Source organism: Engystomops pustulosus, chromosome 2 (assembly GCF_040894005.1).
Source record: "Engystomops pustulosus chromosome 2, aEngPut4.maternal, whole genome shotgun sequence".
Lineage (NCBI taxonomy): Eukaryota > Metazoa > Chordata > Amphibia > Anura > Leptodactylidae > Engystomops > Engystomops pustulosus.
This window is the reverse complement of record NC_092412.1, coordinates 173,100,661-173,123,283: the sequence shown is the minus strand read 5'-3', so window position 1 is coordinate 173,123,283 and position 22,623 is coordinate 173,100,661. Positions and strand designations below refer to the sequence as shown.

Genomic DNA, 22,623 nt, shown 5'->3' with positions numbered 1-22,623 from the left:
CATCTACATGCGTTATCTGGAGGATCACCACATCTTTGTATCACGCCACTTTAGACATGCCCTCAAGTGGTGGCGATACATCGATGATGTGTTTGTGTTGTGGACAGGTGATGAGGAAGCACTGAAGTTATTCTTTGACTTCTTAAACTCTATTGACCCCACTGTCAAATTTACATATGTCTGTTCTAGAATGGAAATGCAATTCCTTGACATGACAGTACGACTAAGGGAGAAACATATTGACACTGACTTATTTGTGAAAACAACAGACAGGAACAATTTACTGAGGCTTTCATATAGAAGGGTTAAGAATCTAAAAGACGATTTAGTCAGATCAGATCTGGGTCCTACAAAGAAATCCCAACAGACATTCCTTTCCAGAGGTAGGAAGGGGTGTTTTCCATGTCTCAATTGTGTCAATTGCAAAACCATTGTAAAAGGCGACGTGTTCACAGACAGACGTACAGATAAAACATACTCCATAAGATACTACCTTACGTGTAGTTCTTCGTACGTCATTTACTTGCTGGAATGTCCCTGTGGGTTATGGTACGTCGGTGAGACAAGCACAGAGCTCAAATTGAGACTAAACAATCACCGACAATCCATCAGGGACAAGAGGTCGGACTTACCTGTCTCTAAGCACTTTGTTGAGGCGAAGCATAAAGAGTTTGACTTAAGAGTACATATAATTGATCATGTCCCACCCCACAGATTGGGAGGTGACAGAATCCATACTCTACGTCGCAGGGAATTAGAGTGGATATACAGACTGGAGACTTTAAAACCCAAAGGTTTAAATATCGAATTCAGGACCATAGATGTGACTTAGGAATGGGCATTACGCCTTAGAGTGACAGGACCGATACCTACTGATATCTGAGGAACAGTGGTGTAAATATATAATGTAAATACATATGTTATGATTCTATTTGTGTATATTCAAGCCAATTAACACGTTTTATTTCTTTCTTTTATAGATGTCACAATCACAGCACAAATACTCACCTTGGAAAAGTGGTCACCACAAAATCACCACAATCACCTTTAGGATCAGAAATTATGCCTAAATGTATCGTATCCACAATTGGGGACTTCTGCTTTTACTGGGGGACTGCTATTCATAAAGGTACAAAATGTTCCATCTATGAGACTGTGTGAGGAGTAGAGAGCTGACCGTTAATGGGCACCTGTTGGACTTCGGTTCACAAAGGGTTACCCCGAAGTCGGCGTGTTGCCAGGCACACAGCCGGCCATATATGGCAGGCGATTGTCTAGGCACCTACACATTTGATCTCATTGGAGCGATGTACTTGGGGATTCTTTAGGATTATTTCACCTATATCTCCTTTGGTAGTCTTCCCTTCTCCAAGATGGCGTCTCTGGCCGAGCTGTCCTGTGTGCGCAGGCGCGGCCGACGTCACCATCATGTGATCTAGAATTTCCCAGTATTCCTCACTCGCAATATGTCATGTGACCTGTGAGCATGCGCAGTAGCGTTTTTCGGACGCCAACTCTCCTTTACTGATCCCATGGTGAGCACGTAACCCTTACAACTGTATAGCACATTTGCACTTTATATGTACCTCTGTACATCAGACATATGAATTTTGTACATAATATTGTTATATCGATGAAATTCACGGATGTATTTTTGATATGATGTCACTTCCTTTTTATTGTATATAAATTTTACTCACTCTGTATACACCTTTGCTTGAGAAAGGCTTCAGGCCATGGGAGCCGAAACGTAGCTTGGCACATGTTGGAATAAACTACACTTTTTATTCACAAGCCTTTGGAGTGCTGCCGTTTTTTCCGATAACTATATATATATATACAGCTATCAGCTATTACATGTTATACCTCTATATACACACATGACATGTTTTACACACATGACATGTTTTACACACATGACATGTTTTACACACATATACACATGACAAAACACATATAAACAGGGGACACACACACATATATACACATGACGAGACACACACACATGTGTATACACAGGGAAGACACACACACACACATATATACGCAGGGAAGACACACACATATACACATTACACTTACCTGATATCCAGCAGGAGGTCCAGGTCAGGCAGGGGAGACATCATGGCAGTGGATGGAGATGTCTCCTCTGTGCTGCAGGCTCGGTATGGTGGGCGGGGCTTCTCCTGTCAGCTCTGCCAGGGCCTGCACCTCCAGGGAGAGCAGCCACAGGTTTGAATGTGGCGCTCCCACTCCTCCTCCTCCCCTTCGCTCCTCCAGGCTGCTTCTGCACTAGTGACACAGGAAGCGCTAGTAAGCGCTTCCTATGTCACAGCAGCGCCGCACAGGACGTCCTGCGTGCTGCCGTCAGCAATGGTACTTGCATCTGAATGATGCAACTACTATTGTTAGTAGTAGTGGAGCAGCATAGCAGCATGCAAAATGCTGCCCCCTCCACCAGCAGGAGGCGTGCCGCCCTGAGGCGAAAGTCTCAACTCGCCTCATGGCAGGTGCGCCCCTGTCTGCAGGCCAGAAGCAGCAAGAGAGGCCCTACCTGGAGAGCTGAAAGCGAGATTGCATTCTGTCAGCAAAGGTAACTGAGGGCCTCCTGTCTTGCTGCTGGCCAAGAGCGTGTGCCAGGCAGCCTAGGGTCCGTCAAATGTGTTAGACAGCGCCTAGCCGGGAAGGAATTACTTTTGTAACGTTTTTGCATGTGCCTAAGCCAAGGCTGAATTTGTGTTGTTTTGCAAGTGTGAATAAAACACTTAAGTTGGACTTTAAACCGGCATGTGTCCCTGCTTCCTGCACTGCTACCAGTCAACTACCAGAGCTATTCCCCCCACTGTTAAAAAGGGATGATTCATAATCTGCTCTGAATGGCACAGCTTCCCTTTGATGCCCTGGTGTGTGCCCATACAGCCGGTTACCACAACATATGGGGTATTGTTATACTCAGGGGAAATTGGGTATCAATCTTTGTGAAGCATTTTGGTATTTTGACCACTGAGAATGTGTACATTTTTTTTTTTTTTATGAAAATGAGAGGATGCATAAAAAATCCATGTCGACAAAAACCAAACATTCGGTTAATGTCAGTCATCAAGTTTTTTTTTTGCTCTTATGACTATTTGTGTAAAAAGTAGAACATTTTGAATTTCGAAAATCAAGAATTTTTTCACATTTTCACCAAATATCTATTTTTTTCATAAATAAACGCAAAACATACCACCAAAATTTTTCAACTAACATGAAGTAAGAAGTGTCATAAGAAAAAAATTTCAACATCACCTTGAGATGTTGAAGTGTTCCAAAGTTATAACCACTTATAGTGACACAGGGAAGATTTGAAAAAATTTCAGGAAGGTGAAAAGTGGCTTCGGCGTTAAGGGGTTAAAGGCCACTGTATCTCTGATGGCTTTTAAACTGCCAGCATTTTTAGCAGGTCCATGGGCCCTGAAAATATGTGTGAATTAGAGATGGGCGAATCTGTTAAAATTCGGTTCGTCCCGATTCGCCAAATCTTTTGAAAAAATTTGGTTCGACCCGAATCGAATCATGACGAATCACATTAAAAAACAGGTATTTCCTGGCTGCAGAGAGCCTGTAGGGTTTTGTAGAACGTTGTGCCATGCCTAAAGTGTAATCGTCATTTCAAAAAACCTTTGATATGTTGAAGGGCAGGTAATTATAAGCCCTTTTGCAATTGGATTAGTTACCCGAATCTTGCTCCTTCCTCTTGTATTCTGCAGTCAGCAATCTCTCAGATAGCTGTTACTATGGACATCCCGTCTTCAGAAAGGAGCAGAGACTACGGAGCAGGAGACACGCCCCCATTTCTCTCCCTGCTCACAGCTGATTACCTCATGGCTCACTGCTCCAGCAGTCATGTGCAGGGAGAAGCCCATACTAATATAGTGACCAAACACCTACACTTATCTCTCCCTCAGCTTCCCTACACTTGTATATAAACAAATAATCCACAAAGACACAAACTGCAGCCACCCCATCACCTCTCACTCCACAGGAAGTGGCAGGAGACACTCTCCAAGCATTGATGAAGGTGGTTCACACTGAAACTGTTTCAATAAACCTCACCCTTTGGAATTTTGTATTTTTGGAATGCTGCCTACACTTTTTTTTTTAACTTTATTACTAAGGGTCTTGCCAGGATCCAGGAAGGCTCTGCACCCCCTCTATTGAGGCTTTTCTCCACTGTGCGGACTTGGTTTTCTTTTTTGTATAGATAGATAGATAGAAGATAGATATGACTAGATAAAAGATATATAGATATATAGATATGAGATAGATATATATGATGGATATGGTGTCACTTGTCAGCAGCAGGTACTTGTGATGAGGTGACAGGAGGCAGGTCCAGCCCCTTCATCTTGCTCATTGTAGTTTTATTGAGAGCTGGAAACCATGGTTGCTATGGGCCAAAAGAGGTACTTAATGAGGATCGAGAGGCAAAATACTTTTAGGAATAATTCCCAGGGACACCTGGAGTAGAATTATGTTTTTTATTTTTATTTTTTGCTCAGAATGATGGTCACACTTTAAATATGCATAGGGAGTGTGGTTTGGTCTTTAAACAATGCTGTGTTTTAGTATGACACGCACATGACAGCCGCCACTCTTAGAATTGCCTCACTCTTCAATTCCATGTGCACTTACACAGGCCAACTTCACCAAATAAGCAAAGGTGAACGCAGCCTGACAAGGTAACGTCTGTGCCAGCTCAAAAGGACTGAGATGAGGGCCAAGATCCTACTATAACATCAAAGAGTGCACTCTTTTAACATTGACATCAGATAATTCCATAGATTACGACAGAACCTGTTCTGTTAAACGTGGATACATGTAGAAACCCCCCAAAAGAGTGCAGAGGATGTCGGCAGTAATTCTGCATTTAGTCACTGATCATTTTGCCCTTCATTTCGTTCATCAGTATCCGCTTTCAATCGGTCAATTATCCATCATCAGTATTGCTAAAGCCAAAATCAAACAGGAGTGGATCCAAAACGGAGATGACCAGTAAATGGGATATTTGCGTGTCCTCTGTGTTCTGTTTCCACTCCTGCTTTTGGCTATCAATCCTGAGGCTTTTCACTCCTTCTGACAGAGACAGATGAAATGAAGGGGGAAACTAAACATAGTGGCAACGCCATGGAGCGATGGAGGGTGAAAACAGCATTCTGAAAATCACAGGGTGTGCCAGGGAGACAGTGGTCAGTTCGCAGCAGCATGAGTAGGCTGCAGAGTGGCACAATGACAAATTATGAAGGTGGCGGAAACATGGTGGGCCACAAAATGGCACAATGATAGGAGTGTGGAGGTGGCGGCAGCAGAAGCAGCAGCAGGAGCCCACAGGTGGCAGCAACATGGAAAGCCACAGAGTGGTCAAATGATATTGTGTGAAGGTGGCATCAGCAGCAGCAACAGGAGGCCACAAAGTGGCACAATGATAAGAGTGTGGAGGTGGCGCCAGCAGAAGCAGCAGCAGAAGCCCACAGGTGGCAGCAACATGGAAAGCCACAGAGTGGCCCAATGATATTGTGTGAAGGTGGCATCAGCAGGAGCCCACAGGTGGCAGCAACATGGAAAGCCACAGAGTGGTCCAATGACAGAGTGCGGAGGTGGCGGCAGCAGCAACAGGAGGCCACAAAGTGGCACAATGATATAGTGTGGAGGTGGCGTCAGCAGCAAGAGCCCACATAGTGGCACAATGATACAGTGTGAAGGTGGCATCAACAGCAGCAGTAGCCCACAGAGTGGCACAATTATATAGTTTTAATGTGGCATCAGCAGGAGCTTACAGAGTGGCACAATGATATAGTGTAAAGGTGGCATCAGCAGGAGCCTGCAGAGTGGCACACTGACATAGTGTGAAGGTGGCAGCAGCAGCAGGAGCCCGCAGAGTGGCACAATGGTATAGTGTGAAGGTGGCAGCAGCAGCAGGAGCCCGCAGAGTGGCACAATGATATAGTGTGGAGGTGGCATCAGCAGTAGGAGCCCACAGAGTGGCACAATGATATAGTGTGGAGGTGGCGTCTGCAGCAGCAGGAGCCCAGAGAGTGGCACCATGATATAGTGTGGAGGTGGCGGACAATTCCAGTCCCTGGTAAAGATGGTAGGAGGCAGATTGAGCAACTGGCAGCAGATGTGTGGCTGAGGCAGGTAGTTAAAACCCAGACTCATTTCTCAACGTTTGGAGGAGGCGTCATGCCTGATCTAATTTGATGAATTAGGCATTGGTGAGTTGAAATCCTGGCCGATCCAAGCCTGATTCATCTTGACAAAGGTCAGTCTCTCCACATTATGGGTGGACAAGCGGGTTCTCCTTGGGGTAAAGATGGCCCCCGCCACACTCAACACCCGCTCTGCTGCCACACTACTGGCCAGGCAGGACAGCTTCTCTACTGCAAACTCCGCAAGTTGTGGCCACGCATCAAGTTTGTCTGCCTAGTAGTCCATGGGATCCTCTACCTAAGGTGGTAAAGTGCTGTCCAAGTAGATCACCACCTGCTTGCAGGGTCTGCTCCATGTCCTGCTGCTGGTGACGGCTACCCTCCTCAATAGTCGGGTGAAAGAAATTGCTCATTAAGGAATCTAGACTTAAGCTGATGTAACGGCTACTGCTCCTACCCCCCCTCCCCCAGCTCCTCATAACAGCCACGGCAGTAGTACGTGAGCAATGACAGTGGATGGACAATGGCTGTGTGCACAGTATTTGTCTATAGTATGCCAGTTGTTCCTCCCTCTCAGCAGCTGGAAAAAAGGTAACCCATATTTGACCGGTAGCGAGGGTCCAAGAGGGTGGAAAGCCAAAAGTCTTCCCTATGCCGGATGTTTACTATTCAGCTGTCACTCTGAGGGACTCCTGGTTTCCATCTCCACTGTATACTGCCACAGTGCTTCTTGGTCATCTGCCTCGTGTTCTACCTCCTCCGGATGCTCCTGATCCTCCTCTCCTGTCACCTGAGTAGAAAAACCACAAATTACACCAGACTCTGCTTGTGCTCCAATGTCCTCCTCCTTCTCCAGTTCAGCCCCCAGCGGACTCATGTGGCCATGAGATGCAGTCTCCACTTCTCCAGTGCTCTGACCAGACAGATTCTGCAACATGAGTTCCAGGACATGAACCAGTGGAATGACGTTATTCATCCCACAGTCCTTGCGACTGACAAATAACGTGGCCTCTTCAAAGGGCCTGAGCAAAAGGCTGGTGTCGCGCATGAGCTGCCAGTGGCTGACATCAAAGTTACACAGGGGAGTACTCCTGTCCGCTTGCATCATCAAAAAAATCATTAATGGCTTGTCTCTGTTCATACAGGCGGTCTAACATATGGAGGCTGGAATTACAACGGGTGGAAACATCGCAAATCAGACTATGTTGGGGTATGCCATTCTGATGCTGCAACTTGAGGAGGGTGTGCTTGGCTTTGTAAGAATGGCTGAAGTGCGTGCACAGTATCCTGGCCATTTTTTGAATGTCTTGCATATGGATGGAAGACTTCAGGAACTTGTTGACTACCAGATTGAACACGTGCGCCATGCAGGGCGTATGGACCATCCCTCCTCGGTGCAGCGTGGACACGATGTACCTCCCATTGACTGTGACCATGGTTCCGATTTTAAGTTGTCGCAAAGACAGCCACGCATTGATTTCTTGTTGCATGACGCGGAGCAGTTCATCCCCTGTGTGACACCGCTGTGCCCTGCATATGTGGTATGATGTTGCAGCACTTGTGGAGGCTGAGGTGGTGGTGAAGGAGGAGGCGGACACTGGCGCAGGAGCAGCAGTTTGAATGTGAAGGAGAAAGCACCGTCTCTTGTTGAAGTTGTTGGTGTGGCTGGGCGGGAATCACATTCACACAGTGGGCTGTAAAGGACATGTACTGGCCCTGACCATAGTTACAGCTCCACACGTCCGCGCTGCCGTGCATCTTGGAAAAAACTGATAAGGACTGGCCCACCTTCTGTTGAACATATTGGTGAAGGGCTGGCACTGCCTTTTTGGAAAAAAAATTGCAGCTTGGAACTCTCTACCTCGGTTCAGCACAAGCCATTAGTTCTCTGAAGGGTGAAGAGTCCACGACTTGGAAAGGGAGGGACTGCAGTACCAACAACTTGGACAAGTTCCCGGTCAGCTTCTGCACCTTAGGACACATAGAGTTGTCTCTTTGTAATCGCCTCGCTCAACAACTGCTGGTGCCATGCGTAGCGAGGAGCAGGAGCATCTGGACCGGGAGATGGTGTCAAAGACAAACAGGTACCTTCGACAGAGGTACTGGAGCCTTGACTTGCTGACACAGCATGTGTGCCACTAGGTGCTTCTGCTGTTGGTGCCAACGTTAGCTCCCTGGCCACACTTCACTTTCTACCTGCAGATACGGCATATACCCACGCTCGGCTCCTCCGGTGTCTTTACAAAAAACTGCCACACCGGGGAGATGGTAATTTTACTGCCAACACTCTGCACTGAGCGACTACTACCGCCGCTGCCGCACTGAGCCCCTGCTTACTTGGACCTGCGAATTGGGATTTGTACCGCGTGGATGTTTGGCTCCCGTCTTCGCACTGCTGCCACCCTGCTGACTCACTGCCACAGTAGCAACTTGCTGCCTGACGTGCAAGCTGACACTCTCTTCGCCTGATAATGATGAATCCCCTGCTACACCCAGCTCACAAGTGCGATCGGCTACATCATCATCAATTTGCGTTTCCCGGTCACTGCTACTCTCCTCACCGATGTCAATATGCACAGCCTGCCTACTGCAGGAAGCAGCGGAAGTCTGCCCCACCTCTTCACTGCCAAGCAGCTGCTGACTGTCCTCAAACACTTTGTCCTCGCTGAATAGTGGAGCTGAGCCCAGAACACCTAGTAGCTCTCTGGCTGCGGGAAAGGAACAGGACAGAGGCTGGTTGAGGACATGTGAGGGCCGCTGACCTGCTCCTGGGCCATGCCAACTAATTGTTGTATCTGAGGAACCCACGGATTCTTGGCTGGGGTTGTCAGATGTTATATTTGGATGACATAGTCTACAATTCAACAACTTTTGGGATGACAACGGCAGTTCTGGCCTCACAGAATCACCCCTGCTGCGACGTCCCCTTACTGCCTGCTCCACCTGCCACCTTTCTGTCTGGCATAGTGGTTAATCAACTACGTGGATTTGACACGTAAATCTGGATCTAAACTTTATCCACAAAAGGGTATGGGAATTTGCTTTATACAGATACCCCCCAAATGACACCCTGTAATTGGAGCGAAAATCACTGTATAAACTACGTGGATTTGACACATAAATCTGGCGCTAAACTATAGCCACAAAAAGGTGTGGGGATTTGCGTTATACAGATACCCCACAACGGACACCCAGTGAGAGGTCCACAAATCATTACAGCAGCTGCATGAATATAAAAGTTTTGTCACTAAAAAATACTGCTATTTGTGGTATACAGATCCCCCTTAAAGGAAACCTACCACTTGTAGTGGCAGGTTTCCGATGGCAGGTACGCGCTCGGCGCTTACCGTGCACGCGGCTCTCATTCACTTCCTATGTAGCCGCGTGCACGGTAAGCGCTTTTAACCGCGGTTTAAAACACTAACTAAAATAAGCTCCGGCACCAGCTCACCCTGAGCTGGTGCCCGGTATTTCCATCGGAAACCTGCCACTACAAGTGGTAGGTTTCCTTTAAAGAACACCCAGGGATTGCAGCAGGAATCGCTACTGCAAATGCATGAATGTGAAACAGATTTCTTCCTATTCGATTTTGTCACTAAACAGAACTGCTATTTGGGGTATACAGAGTTAAAGAACAGCCAGGGATTGGAGCAGAAATCGCTACTGCACAGTACAGTTGCAGCAGTTCGATGCTACAGCCAGCACATGTAGTGTAAAATGCCAGGATTGCAAATGACTGCCAGTTTTTATAGGGCCGTGAGCCTGTATGACATCGCATAAGCCTGCTGATCGCTGATTGGCTTACAGGTGTGCAGATGTCATTGGGGGTGTTCCTTTCTCCTTCCCAGAGTTCTCTGCCCCATGCAACACGTTGGGGCAGATTCACTTACCAGGTCCATTCGCGATCACGCGGTGAGTTCTCTGCAGTGGATTCGGGTCTTCCGGCGATTCACTAAGGTAGTTCCTCCGACGTCCACCAGGTGTCTCTGCTGCGCTGAAGTTCATTGGAATGCACTGATCTTCACCAAGCGGGGCCGAGTGCAGGTAAGCCGAGTCCAGCGACACTTTTTTTAAAAAATGCGGCGGTTTTTCCGTATCTGTCAGGTTTTCGTACGGCCACGCCCCCCCCATTTCCGTCGCGTGTGCCGAAATCCCGGGGCAATACAGGGAAAATTGGCGCAAAACGGAAATATTCGGTTAACCCGTTGCAAAAACTCGAATCGGGCCCTTAGTAAATGACCCCCGTTGTGCTCGCGCCCATTTAGCTGAAAAAAGAGGGGGAAAAAAAACCTTTGTTCTCGCGAATCAGCGTGAACTTTGGCTTCATGACGAATCAAATTTTTTTGTGAAATTCGTATCGAATTACACTTTGTTAGAATCGATTCGGCCATCTCTAAAAAACACATTAATTAACCCCCCAAAAAAATGAAAATTTTAATTGCACACAATTTTGTTTTATCCCCTGTAAAACATTTGCTGTTATGACTGTGTATAGAAAAAGTAGAACATTTAGGATTTTTTTTTTTTTTTTTATATCATTCTTTATTTTAGCATTTAAATGCGACAAAATAGTAATAAGCATAGATTTAAGATATAGGACTCGCAGGTCCTGACGGTGTAACATGAATAACAGAATGTTACAGCAGTGTTAGGAAAAACAATAAGCCCACAATTTACAAAACTCCAACAATGTTCAACCAGTCTTTTAAAACATCTATGCGGTAAGAGCCATATCAAGAGCTCCTATATTCACGGACCATACAGTTTGACATATGTTAATCGGAGACCATTGGAATAGCCTGTTATTAGAGGGCAGTTAACTTAGTGAACAGAATAACATATCCATGGGGGGAACTAATTGGGCGAGTTGGGGGGGGGAGGGGGTAAGGGAAGCATGGGGAAATCAGAGCAGTCTAGTTGAAAATAATACACAGTCGCAGGTTATGTAAAGGTGTTAAATTCCGAGGATTGTCTAAAAGTGAGCCAGGGGCCCCAAAGGGTTGTGTTAGTTTCTTGAGTGTTGTGATTTGATGCAGTCAGTTCTTCTAGGCTATGTAGCAGAGTAATCTCACCAAACCAGTCCGACATTCGAGGGATTCGGGTGGTTTTCCACAATCTTGGAATGAGAGCTCTGGCTGCTATTAACATAAATCCCATCAGTGATTTTTTGGTTTTGGAGTTTGATGTGGGAAAAAATCGATAGGAGTAAAGCTGAGGGGTCATCCTCCAACTGGATTCCTGTCAATTTATTGATTCGTTTGCGCACCTGAGACCAAAATGAACGGAGCAAGTGAGAACATTTAGAATTTTAAAAATCAAAATTCTTTTCCTAATTTTCACCAAATATCTTTTTTTCATAAATACATGCAACACATACCACCAAAATTTTTCAACTAACATGAAGTACAAAGTGTCATGAGAAAATAATTTCAAAATCACTGGATTAAAGCGTTCCAAAGTTATAACCACATATAGTGACTCAGGGTGGATTTGAAAAAATGGTTTGTGTCAGGAAGGTGAAAAGTAGTTTTGGCGTTAAGGGGTTAATGCAGTTTTGTACAAGTGCCTGCTTTCAGAAAATATATGGTTTCATAGGGTTTAGTATAATTCTATATGCTGTAAATTTGGTTGTACTTGTACATCAAAATTGCTCTAGCCAATCCTGCAACATAATTTCCACAAACGCCTGGCAGGAAAAGGGATACGCTGACTAGAGTATAAGGCACTGCTAGAGCAAGTTATTTCATTCTAGCCATTTTGGTAGAGAACTGGAAAGATAACATTAGAACCTGCTCCAGCTCAGGCGCTACTCTCGCCTCGCGGCAAGTGGAACCTTCACGGTGAATTAGTCATTTTGGTTGTTTTTAAGACGAATAAATGTTATGGGAGAAATGACCGCGATGAAGCAGCCAGGTATCTTCTGTTTGGATAACCGCTATTGTTTCCGTGTACCGTAACATTAGTAAAACTAAAATGGAGCCAGTCGGTGCCGTAGACACTCGGATTAAGTCCCGCCCCTTCCCTTTACAGCCTATCCACGTGACCTCTCAGCGGCGGGTCTGCGCTAGACTTTGGACTATACCATTCTTTTTCCTCCTTCCGCTCCGTCCTCAGGGTTTCCGCCTAAGCAAAGGCAAGTGGAGTCGGAAACGCTTGGGAGAGAGGTAAGAAAACAGATGAAGCAGGCCCCAAGTCGGAAAAACCTCGTTATTGCTAGTGTAGGGGCAAGTCATAGGGCACTTTTCTAGTTACTGACTATACACCGCAGCGCAGGCAGATATATTAGGGAATCTCCGTGGAAAGTATCGTTCTAGTGATGGATAGCAAATGGGTGGGAATTGCGTATGGTATCGTCCAAAAAGATGGATTTTCCTGAAGGCCTCTTGCCAAAAAGTTTGTTTACCTTATGATCGACTTGTGATCCTTTAAGGGCTCAGGCCTTGCGATTGAACACATAAGAGTCTGTATTAGAACAAAAGCCATTAGTAGATGCATAGGCGTCCAATGTCACACAATACACAGCTGCTGGCAAATTGGATAGAGCAACAGTACCAACTTGTGGGTGTAATGTTACATATTAAGATTTGCAAGAAGTAGATCTCTTGTCCTGTACATCATTTTGCTTGACTCTGCTACAGGAAAGGGCCTGGTATGGAGTTTAGATGTCGAAACCTGACAAACTGAGTCCTGTATGTCACTTTATTTTTATTTAGTAACTAAATAAATAAATTCTGCATGCATCCATAAGTGTAACTTAACCCCTTCGGGACTCGGCCTATTTTGGCTTTTAGGACGCGGCCCCATTTTTTAAATCTGCCCTGTGCCACTATAAGTGGTTATAGCTTTGGAATGCCATGAGATGTCAAGGGGATTTGAGATTGTTTTCTCGTGACACATTGTATTTCAAATTTGTTTAAAAATTTGGCTGAAATATTTTGTGTTTAGTTATGAAATAAAACAAAATTTGGCAAAAATGTATGCGTCATTAAACAATGTACAGGGCCTGCAAGGGGCTGATGCAATTACGTCAACACCCCACCATTCTCCCCACCACCTACAATAGGGAACTCTTGTCATCACCCCACCAGTCAGGCAGGACCATATGTTACTTTCAAGTGACTACAGAGAGTACCCCATCTGAAGATCAGCCCACATGGGAAAGATGTATTTCAACTCCCATCAGAGGTTGCATTAACGCCTCACCACGCGTCATAGACGCGTGATGAGGTGCCATTACCCCCCAAAATAATTGCCATGCATAAAGTTACGCTTGGCAATTATTCCCTGTAGCGCGCAGGCTGAGCGGTTCAGCGCGTGCTGCAAATGAGGGAAATGTCTGTAGCGTGTCAGGGGCGCGCCGTAGAGACCCGGAGTGAGAGCACCGGCCCTGGGGGAGACATGTGGGCCGCGGAGCTGCTGCTCCCCGTCCTGCTCCAACTCTCCCTGCCCACAGCTGCCTACGTTTGTGTTCGACGCAGTGTTCTGTGTGAGTGTGTGTAGTGTGTTCTGTGAGTGTAGTGTGCAGTGTTCTGTGTGCTGCGCTGTGAGTGGTGAGTGTGTGCTGTGAGGTGTTGTCAGCGGTGAGTGTGCAGTGTGCTATGTGTGCGGTGTATTACCAAAATTTTCATACTCCTCCTCGGGTAAAAATACTCCTCAAAAATGGTGAGAGGAGTATTTTTACCTTTCTGGAAAAATGTTAGTGCGACCTCTGGCTCCCATAGAATGCCATCAAACCCTAGTACCCTGTTCCCAAAGACACCAAAGCCAGAGGTTTTGAAAAAAACCATACAGCAAAGATCACTCTGATATGTCTTCAACTTGCATTTCACACTTATAACTTACGGCTGTTAAAACATAATATGTAAGGTCTCTTAAACTCAATGTCCAGAATGTAGTAGACATAAACACTTGTTACTTCTATATTTGTTGTATTTCAAGCATAATGTATGTATTTTTTTGGAAATTGCAAATACCTAATAAAAATTGATTAAACATAAAATTTGGCAAAAATTTAGAAAAATTCTTTATTTTCAAAGCCCTCAATTCTCTACTTTTGATGCAGATAGCTCCCAAATAAATTCATAACTTGCATTTCCAAAATGTCTGCTTTATGTTGGCATGGTTTTTTTTAAGATTCCACATGTTTTACCAGAATGTTATGAGGCTCATTATTTAGGAGCCATTTTTCACATTTTTTGCCAAATCATCATTATGGAAACTGCACCCCCCCCCCCCCCCAATGTAGGAAAAAGCACTTTTAGGGCGCTGTCCCACGTTGCGCTTTGGCTGCGTTTGCAAATGCAGACCAAACAGAACCCCCCGGGGAGGGCTGCATCCCAATCGCATCGGCGTTTCTATGGAAACACCTGCAATCTGGAACAAGCCGCCGGTGTTTTGCATTTCTTTAACCGGTCTACAAATTGTAATATTTTTTGACAATACATTCATTTTGGGTAGAAAATTAAATATTTGACGAAAATGTTAATTTTAGCATCACCATCATATCATAAAGATAACTTTTTTTTATTTTTCAGCTGACAAAAGCTAGTTAAGGGCTTATTTTTTGCGAGAAGCGTTGTTCTTTTTAGTGGTCTTATTTTAGATTGCGTAACATTTTTGTTAGCACTTTTTAGAGCATTTTTTAAAGGGTATTAATTAAAAATTATCTTTTTCGGAGCGTGTTTTGAGGTTGTTTCTTACGGGGTTCACTTAGCGGGTTCAAAAATTATTTTGTTTTATTATGCAGATTGTCACAGACGAAGCGATACCAAATATGTGGGGGTTTTGTGTATTTTATTCAATTTTACTGAATTAAAACTAATTTAGAGTTAATCTTGTTCATTTTAGCATCACCATATTTTTCGGCTGATTTTGGTTAAGGGCTTACTTTTTGCGGGAAGAGTTGTTCTTTTTAGTGGTCTTATTTTAGAGTGTGTATTTTATTCGAGGTTAGAGGTGGCACTCGGAGCACTTTCTGTGGGCACCCGATCCATCACCCCAGCAGAGTTTCCAGACAGGACTCAAAAGCTTCTCCTGCCGTCCGTGGCCACACAGGATGTGCTTTGATCAGGGCTATTTTGAAGCTACACATCCTAAAGGAGGAGCAAGGAGCTGTAGACAAGGGAATTCTTTCTGTTCAGGGGACCCTGGAAGGAAGCTGCAATGATAATCTGAATTTCTCCTCTTTTTTTTTCATCTGTATTGGTGTCCTCAGGACACCGATAAAATTAAAAGCCATGACAAAACAGGTAGCAACATGTTACTGCTTAAATTGCCGTGTTGGCACTTTGCATTTAAATAAGTGGGTTTGGTTGTAAAAGGTGCACCGTCACTGTTATTGTATGTGTGTATATATATATATATATATATATATATATATATATATATATATATATATAATATTTTTTTACTAAGTTACTTTTCATGCACTTCACGAGATATATGGAGTCCATGCAGGTATGCTGTGATTTTTTTAATGTGGACATATATGTGAATGGGGTACAGCTTGCTAATGTCACGAGGCTAAATGACCTGTGTCGCCCTAGTCATGTGACATTAGGCCACGTCCTTAACTCGCTCTATAGATCCCTAGATACCTGCTTAATTTATAACTCAGATTTTATGGGGATCTGAGGGAAACAATTTTTAGCTAAAAAAAAAATGTATGTCAGATAGTAACTGGCTATTTAGGAACCTGCCACTAGCTGTATTTGTGAAAAATGTGTTGACCGGTTCCCTTTAACCCCTTAAGGACGCAGCCATTTTACAGCTTAAGGCTCAGCCCGATTTTTTGGATTCTGACTTGCTTCGCTTTATATGGTTATAACTTTTGAACACTGTTACTTATCAAAACGATTCTGAGATTGTTTTTTCCCCACATGTTGTACTTCATTTTAGTGGTAAATGTTGGCTGATAAGTTTTGCGTTTATTTACAAAAAAAAGAAAATATGATAAATTTTTTGAAAAATTTGCCATTTTCGAAATTCTAAATCATTGCGTTTTCAGGCAGATAGATTTACCACCTAAATAAGTTGCTGAATAACATTTCCCATTTGTCTACTTTACATTTTCATAATTTCTGAAATGTCTGGATAATTTATTTTGATGTCACGCGGCTTACAAAAAGAATATCGCTTTTCCGGATTTTCAGAATTGACTATTTTGGGGATAAATACAGTTTTGAATGAAATTTTACATATTTAGCATCAAACCCCCCTATATAATCTACCCATTTTCAAATCTGCACCCCTCAATCTATCAGAAACAGCTTTTACGAAGATTGTTAACCCCTTGAGATCTTCATAGTAATTGAATCAAAATGGAGGTGAAATTTAGAATGGTCATATTGTTCCCTTATACGTTCATTTAGCACTAAAATTTACACATTTCCAAAATATAAAAAGAGAAAACCCACCATACAATTTGTTCTGCAATTTCTCCTGAGTACAAAGACCCCCCACATGTGGCTGTGACTTGTTTTATGGGCGCACAGCGAGACGCAGAAGGGAAGGAGAGCCCTGCAGCTGCCAGGATTTTAGTTTCCTCATTGGCCCCTTTTGAAGGCTATAAAATATTCGCTTTTTCGTTATTGGGGCCATGTGACGGCATTTTTTTTGCGGGATGAGATGCTTTTTCCATTGTTACCATTTTGGGGTTGGTATCACCTATTGTTGAAAATTTAGGAACTTTTTTTGAGGGCAGGAGTAGAAAAGCATCAATTCTGTACTGGATTTTTGACTTTTTTTTTTTTGGTGTTCACCGTATAGACTAATAATCATGTTAGCTTTATTCTATGGGTTGATACGATTACGGGGATACCAAACATGAATATATTTTCTTACGTTTTACTAAATTTGTCAAACAAAACCCTAATGTGGGGAAAAATCTATAATTTTTGTATTGCCGTCTTCCAAGTGGCATAACTTTGTTACGTTTTTGGCTACGGAGCTGGTTGATGGCTTGTTTTTTGCGGGACATGTTGTACTTTGCACCAGTATCATGTCTAAGTACATATGGTTTTTTGGTCGCATTTTATAGCATTTTTTGTGGGATTGAAAAGGTAAAAATCATAATTTTTGGAGGGTTTATAACAGTTTTTTTTTACGGCGTTTATCGTGGGGGTTCAATAATGATTTACTTTTATTCTACGGGTTGTTACGGACGCGGTGATACTATATATGTGGGGTTTGTGTTATGATTTAGACTTTTTTTTTGAGTTATATGTCTCTTTATATGTTTTGGGGGTTTGGGGCATTTTTAGTGATTTATGGCTTTATTTTTTTATTGAATAACTTTTTTTTTTTACTTTTTTACTTTTATACCATGGTACATGAACAAGAAATCCTCTGATTGCTTGTTCATGATAATATTCTGCAATACTGATGTATTGCAGAGTATTATCAGTGTCAGCCTATGCACTTGCATAGGCTGGCACTTTGCCAGTAAGATGACGTCACAGACGCCATCTTACTGGCAATTCTTGCTAGTAACTCTGGGGTCCAGATCGGACCCCAGAGTTACTATAGCAACGATCGGCGCCCCCCGAAAACGGTTCGGGGGGGCCGATCGTGGGGGAAAGACACCCCAGATGCTTGTTAGATGCCGCGGTCGCGCTGACCGCGGCATCTAAAGGGTTAAGCACCCGCGATCGGAGACAACTCCGATCGCGGGTGTTACACTGGGGTGCCGGCTATTAGTTACAGCCGGCACCCCGTGTTTCCCGATGCCGGTTCGGCTCTGATCCAGAGCCGAGCCGGCATAGGCGCCGTGGCGGATATATCCGCCACTGAGCGCTAAGTCACTGCGCTCCGTGGCGGATATATCCGCCGCGGAGCGTGAAGGGGTTAAGAGCCCTGTTTGGGCTTTAACCTCTTAACGCTCTATGTCCACTAAGTTACAGCGCTCAGCGTCTGATATATCGGATGCAGAGCTGATACTGGTTCAGTTCGAGATCCGAGCTGGGACGGCATTGGAATACACTGGATGTCAGCTGTTATTAAGATCTGACATCCTAGTGTAACACCCGCGGTCGGAGTGAGCTCTGACTGCGGGTGTTTAACCTGTTAAACGCTGCATTTAACTTGTCTGACAGTTCTCCTAACGCACGATTGAACTTGATGGACATGTCTTTTTTTCAACCATATAAACTATACCATTTTTGTCTTGACTGTTCAAAAAACCTCTGTGTAATGTGTTTATCAACGGCAGGCTGAAGCAACCCAGCTTTCCCAAGGTCCTGAATGTTTGTTTTTTGAGCAAAACCACTCAGCACAAGGATTAAACAAGATATCATACAAGTGTAGCTACAGCATTCTGAAGGTTTCATGCATTCATAATCCATGAAATAAAATAGATTTCCTTCAAATAAAAATAAATTAATAAAAATGTCCATAAACCTATTAAGAGACATATAATGCAAAAAGTCAAAATCATAACGCATACCCCCCTATATAGCATCACCGTGTCCACAACGACCAATAGAATTAAGATTATTGAACCCGCTTGATGAACTCCAAAAAAAAATCTGTTAAAAAACCCATCAAAATTCATGATTTTTACCCATTTTATCCCACAAAAAAATACAATGGTGTTTAAAAAAAAATTTATGAACTCCAGAATTATACTGTTGCAAAATATAACATGTCCTTCAAAAAACAAGCCATCAACCAGCTGCATAGCAAAAAAAAGCTAAAATGTTATGCTAATTAGAATACAGCAATGCAAAAATTATTTTTTTCCCCCCACATCCGTTTTAATGTGGCAGTAAAACTTGAGAAAGAAATCCATGTATGGTATTGTATTGACGTATAGAATAAAGATAACATGATTATTATGTGAACATCAAAAAGAAAAGTAAAAAAATCCAGCAGAATTGATGCTTTTCTACTCCTGCCCTCAAAAGTAGTGAATACATTTTATAGCCTACAAAAGAAGCCAATGAGGATACTAAAATCCTTTCCTTTCCTTCTGCGCCTCGCTGTGTGCCCATAAAACAAGTAACTGCCACATGTAGGGTGTCTATGGACTCTGGAGAAATTGCATAACAAATTTTAAGGTGGGTTTTATCTTTTGAAATTGTGTACATTTTGGGGCTAAATGAACGTATTACCAAAAAAAATTTGACCTTTCTAAATTTCACCTCCATTTTGATTTGATTACTATGAAGATTTCAAGGGGTTAGCAATTTTCCTAAAAGCAGTTTTTGATAGTTTGAGCGTTGCAGATTTGAAAATGAGCTGATATATAGGGGGTTTCTAATATATTTAAAATTTCATTAAAACAGTCATTAACCCCAATATAGTCAATTCTGAAAATACACAATACCTATGTTCGACATCAAAATAAATTATCCAGACATTTCAAAAATTCTAAAAATATAAAGCAGATGTATGTTAAATGTTATAAAGCTACTTTTTTTAGGTGGTAAAACGCGATTTAAAATAAAGAAAATGGACACATTTTTTTTTTTATTCATCACTTTTTATCTTTAAAAAAAAATTGCAAAACTTACCCAAAATTTACCAACAAAATGAAATGATACTCAACTGCGATCCTGGCACTTGTCTTGTCTTCTTTAATCTTCACTCCTAACATTTACTCATATAATCGTTAGATGAAATAGTGTCTCTAATTATATACCCTAAATAAAACGTAAGTTTTACTAGTGACATGGGTTCTAGTGAGGTCTTTTGGACCTTTTTTGGTAAGTGTACATATAAAGGACTTAAAGACCATTACATACCTTTGTGTCCCGTCCCCATGTGTCCCATGCTTCAGTGTGCCTGATATGGCTTTGTCCAGGTGCACAAGTGCAGATGGACTGGAGCGAGAGGGCTGTTAGACACCAAGATCTAACCTGCATGTGCCAGAGGGCAGGGAGGTTAACATATGAAAGGAGATTATACAGCAGGGCTGCAAAACCCACGGCCTGCAGAGCCTCGGGTTGCGATACCACCGCTGCCTGGGGCACGTGTGGGGGGGGGGCACTGCATACTGCAGGGGCACGTTTAGGGGCTGGAGATTGTTGTGTGAGGAGAGAGACAAGACTTAGGGGGGGCTAGCAGTCTACTATAAACATGTTTTCTCAGTTATATTGTACATGGGGGCAGTTTTATAGTAGGGGATGGCATTTTAATTTTTACCTCAGGCAGCAAAAAGGCAAGAATCGGCACTGTGCAGCAGATAGGTAAGTATAACTTATCATCTTAGTCTGTCTGGAAGCAGGGCAAAGTGCTGGGGTTTATTAGTACGAGCAGCCAGTTATTCCTGTCCGGTATTGTAGTCTTCCCTGGGTTCTATGTTACTTATTGTACAAATGCCGTAGTGGTTTCTTGGGGGGGCATTTGTGCTGTATTGTGGTTTTTGGTGTGTCTAGGCTTATGGTTAATAGTGCAGACCCCTGAAGCGTGGTGGTATTACAATGCGGCCCTTGGGCTGAAAAAGGTTGTGAACCTCTGTTGTAGAGAAAGCACTGGTGCATGGAGAGACTCTGGTACTGCTCCCAAAAGCACTTAATTGGCATATTTTAAAACTGGATATTCATAGGAGCCAGGTTAAGGATATTGATTTTACAGCAGTTTGTATAAACTCCTCAATTATATAGGTATTTGGAGAGTATGTTTTTTGAATACAAAAATCCAATCCAATCACTGCAGCAGAGATGTATGAATGTGGTTGTGTTTATTCATTGTTAGTCACACATGCATTCTGAAAGAAAAATGCTTTTGGCATTAGTGCTCAGCGTGTATTATAATTTCTTTAATTTGTGGATGATGGGTAAATTTTGCATTCGATACTTTAATACTCTATGAAAAGCAGATGAGCTATGTTACTACCTTCTAAGCTCCGATTCTGGTGATAAACCATCTAGCTCTGTTCTCTTGATTCCATCAATATCTTCAAGCTAAAAATCTCTTGCCTCTTTTTTTGTTTTTCAGTTTTCCTATAATTCTAAGAATATCAATAAGTGTGAGTATGGAACTAATATTTATTTACAAAATGGCAATGCTAAGTACATCCTACTCAGGTTGGGACAACATTCGGGAACGGTGTACTGCTTTCATAGAACAAATTCCAACATACTTTTCTGAACTGATGAATTTGTTTCTTACCCCAGGTTAAAATAAACAGAACACCTTTAATTTGAAACCTAATGTATTATGAGAATACATGTCATATCAGTACTTTATTTGGAACAATACAAACTTTCTGTATCCTACTATTGGATAAAGCGATTATAGTTTGAGACATCTTTGAGACCGGTGACAGACCAAGAAACACAAATGCACAAATATTTGGTTTAGCAGAATACATAAAACTATTCAGGGAATATATAGTGAATGCACAAAATATGTTGTATATATTTTGTTTATATCTTGATAGAATAACTTGCTTATCTTGAGTCAATGTAATAACTCTGTGATTATCTGCTTCCGCCTCATTTTTAAGAACGGGGGAGTAGTGTTTTTTCCCTCCTACTAGGTAAAGAAATTGAAGATTGGAGTTTTTGGAAGGCTTCCTTCTCTTTTGTTTTTTTTTTTTTAATTAAAATTTTTTAATACAAATATATTTTTTTTTTCTAAGAAGACTGTTTGGAATGTTATTCTACACAGTACCTTGGGCTTACTTCTTCTATTTTCTTTCCACAACTATTAGAGGACTTCTTAATTTTTGTTTTTAACTTAACAAGGCCTTTTCCTCTACGGACTCTTTTGTATTGCTTATGCATAACTCGTTATTCAAGGTCAAGTCCAATTCCCTTCCTTCACCCTTCTGCCAATCCCACTCCCACAAATTAACTGTTGGATTGATGGTTGATTCGACCTACAGGAGAAAAGTCTTGCAGCTGGTTCAGTACAGAGACCCATAGATGTGCTTTGGTAAGTTTTCTCTAGGTATAATGTAATGTTTGAGAACTATTACTATAGATTATAAGAATATAGTTTGTTTAGATATTAAACCTGCGGTGGGCAATTAATTCTCCCATGGAGCCAAATGAGAAAGGGGAATGCTTTTAGAGGGCCAGACTTATATACTTAAAGGGGTATTCTCGTCTAGGCATTCACATTTAGTTTGATAAATCTGCCATATATAAACATTTCTCAATTGAATGTTCCTGTGTGAAGATAATTTCTCATAAATATAGTCATTTTGTCCCTTAGAAACGAGATGGCTTCCTCGGATACGGCCACCTCTGCTGGATGGATTGCAAAAATAAACAAAAAGTTTTTGTATTTGAAATGTCTGGGAGTTACTGCAAATAGTACAGCCGTCCTATGGAGACTGAATGGAGACTGAATCCATGTGGTCAGGCAGGGCTCACTAGCGCATGTCTGGCCACGGCTGCCAAAATGTGACGTGGTCGTAACCGAGGAAGCCATCTGGTTTCTAAGGGACAAAATGACTACATTGATGAGAAATTATCTTCACACAGGA

At 42.7% G+C, this 22,623-nt stretch overlaps 1 protein-coding gene across 7 annotated transcripts in view; it reads left to right on the top strand.

Moving 5' to 3' along the window:
• The first annotated feature begins 12,214 nt into the window (after positions 1-12,214).
• ZC3H11A (zinc finger CCCH-type containing 11A) overlaps positions 12,215-22,623 on the top strand; it is a 68,652-nt gene continuing 58,243 nt past the window's right edge. For 4 of the 7 annotated variants that reach the window (XM_072137301.1, XM_072137300.1, XM_072137303.1 and 1 more), the window contains exons 1-2: positions 12,215-12,352; positions 21,126-22,067. The gene's annotated coding sequence lies outside the window, so the exon portion shown is untranslated. The remainder of the gene's footprint in view (positions 12,353-21,125; positions 22,068-22,623) is intronic. The other 3 variants (XM_072137299.1, XM_072137298.1, XM_072137297.1) reach the window with 3 other exon arrangements.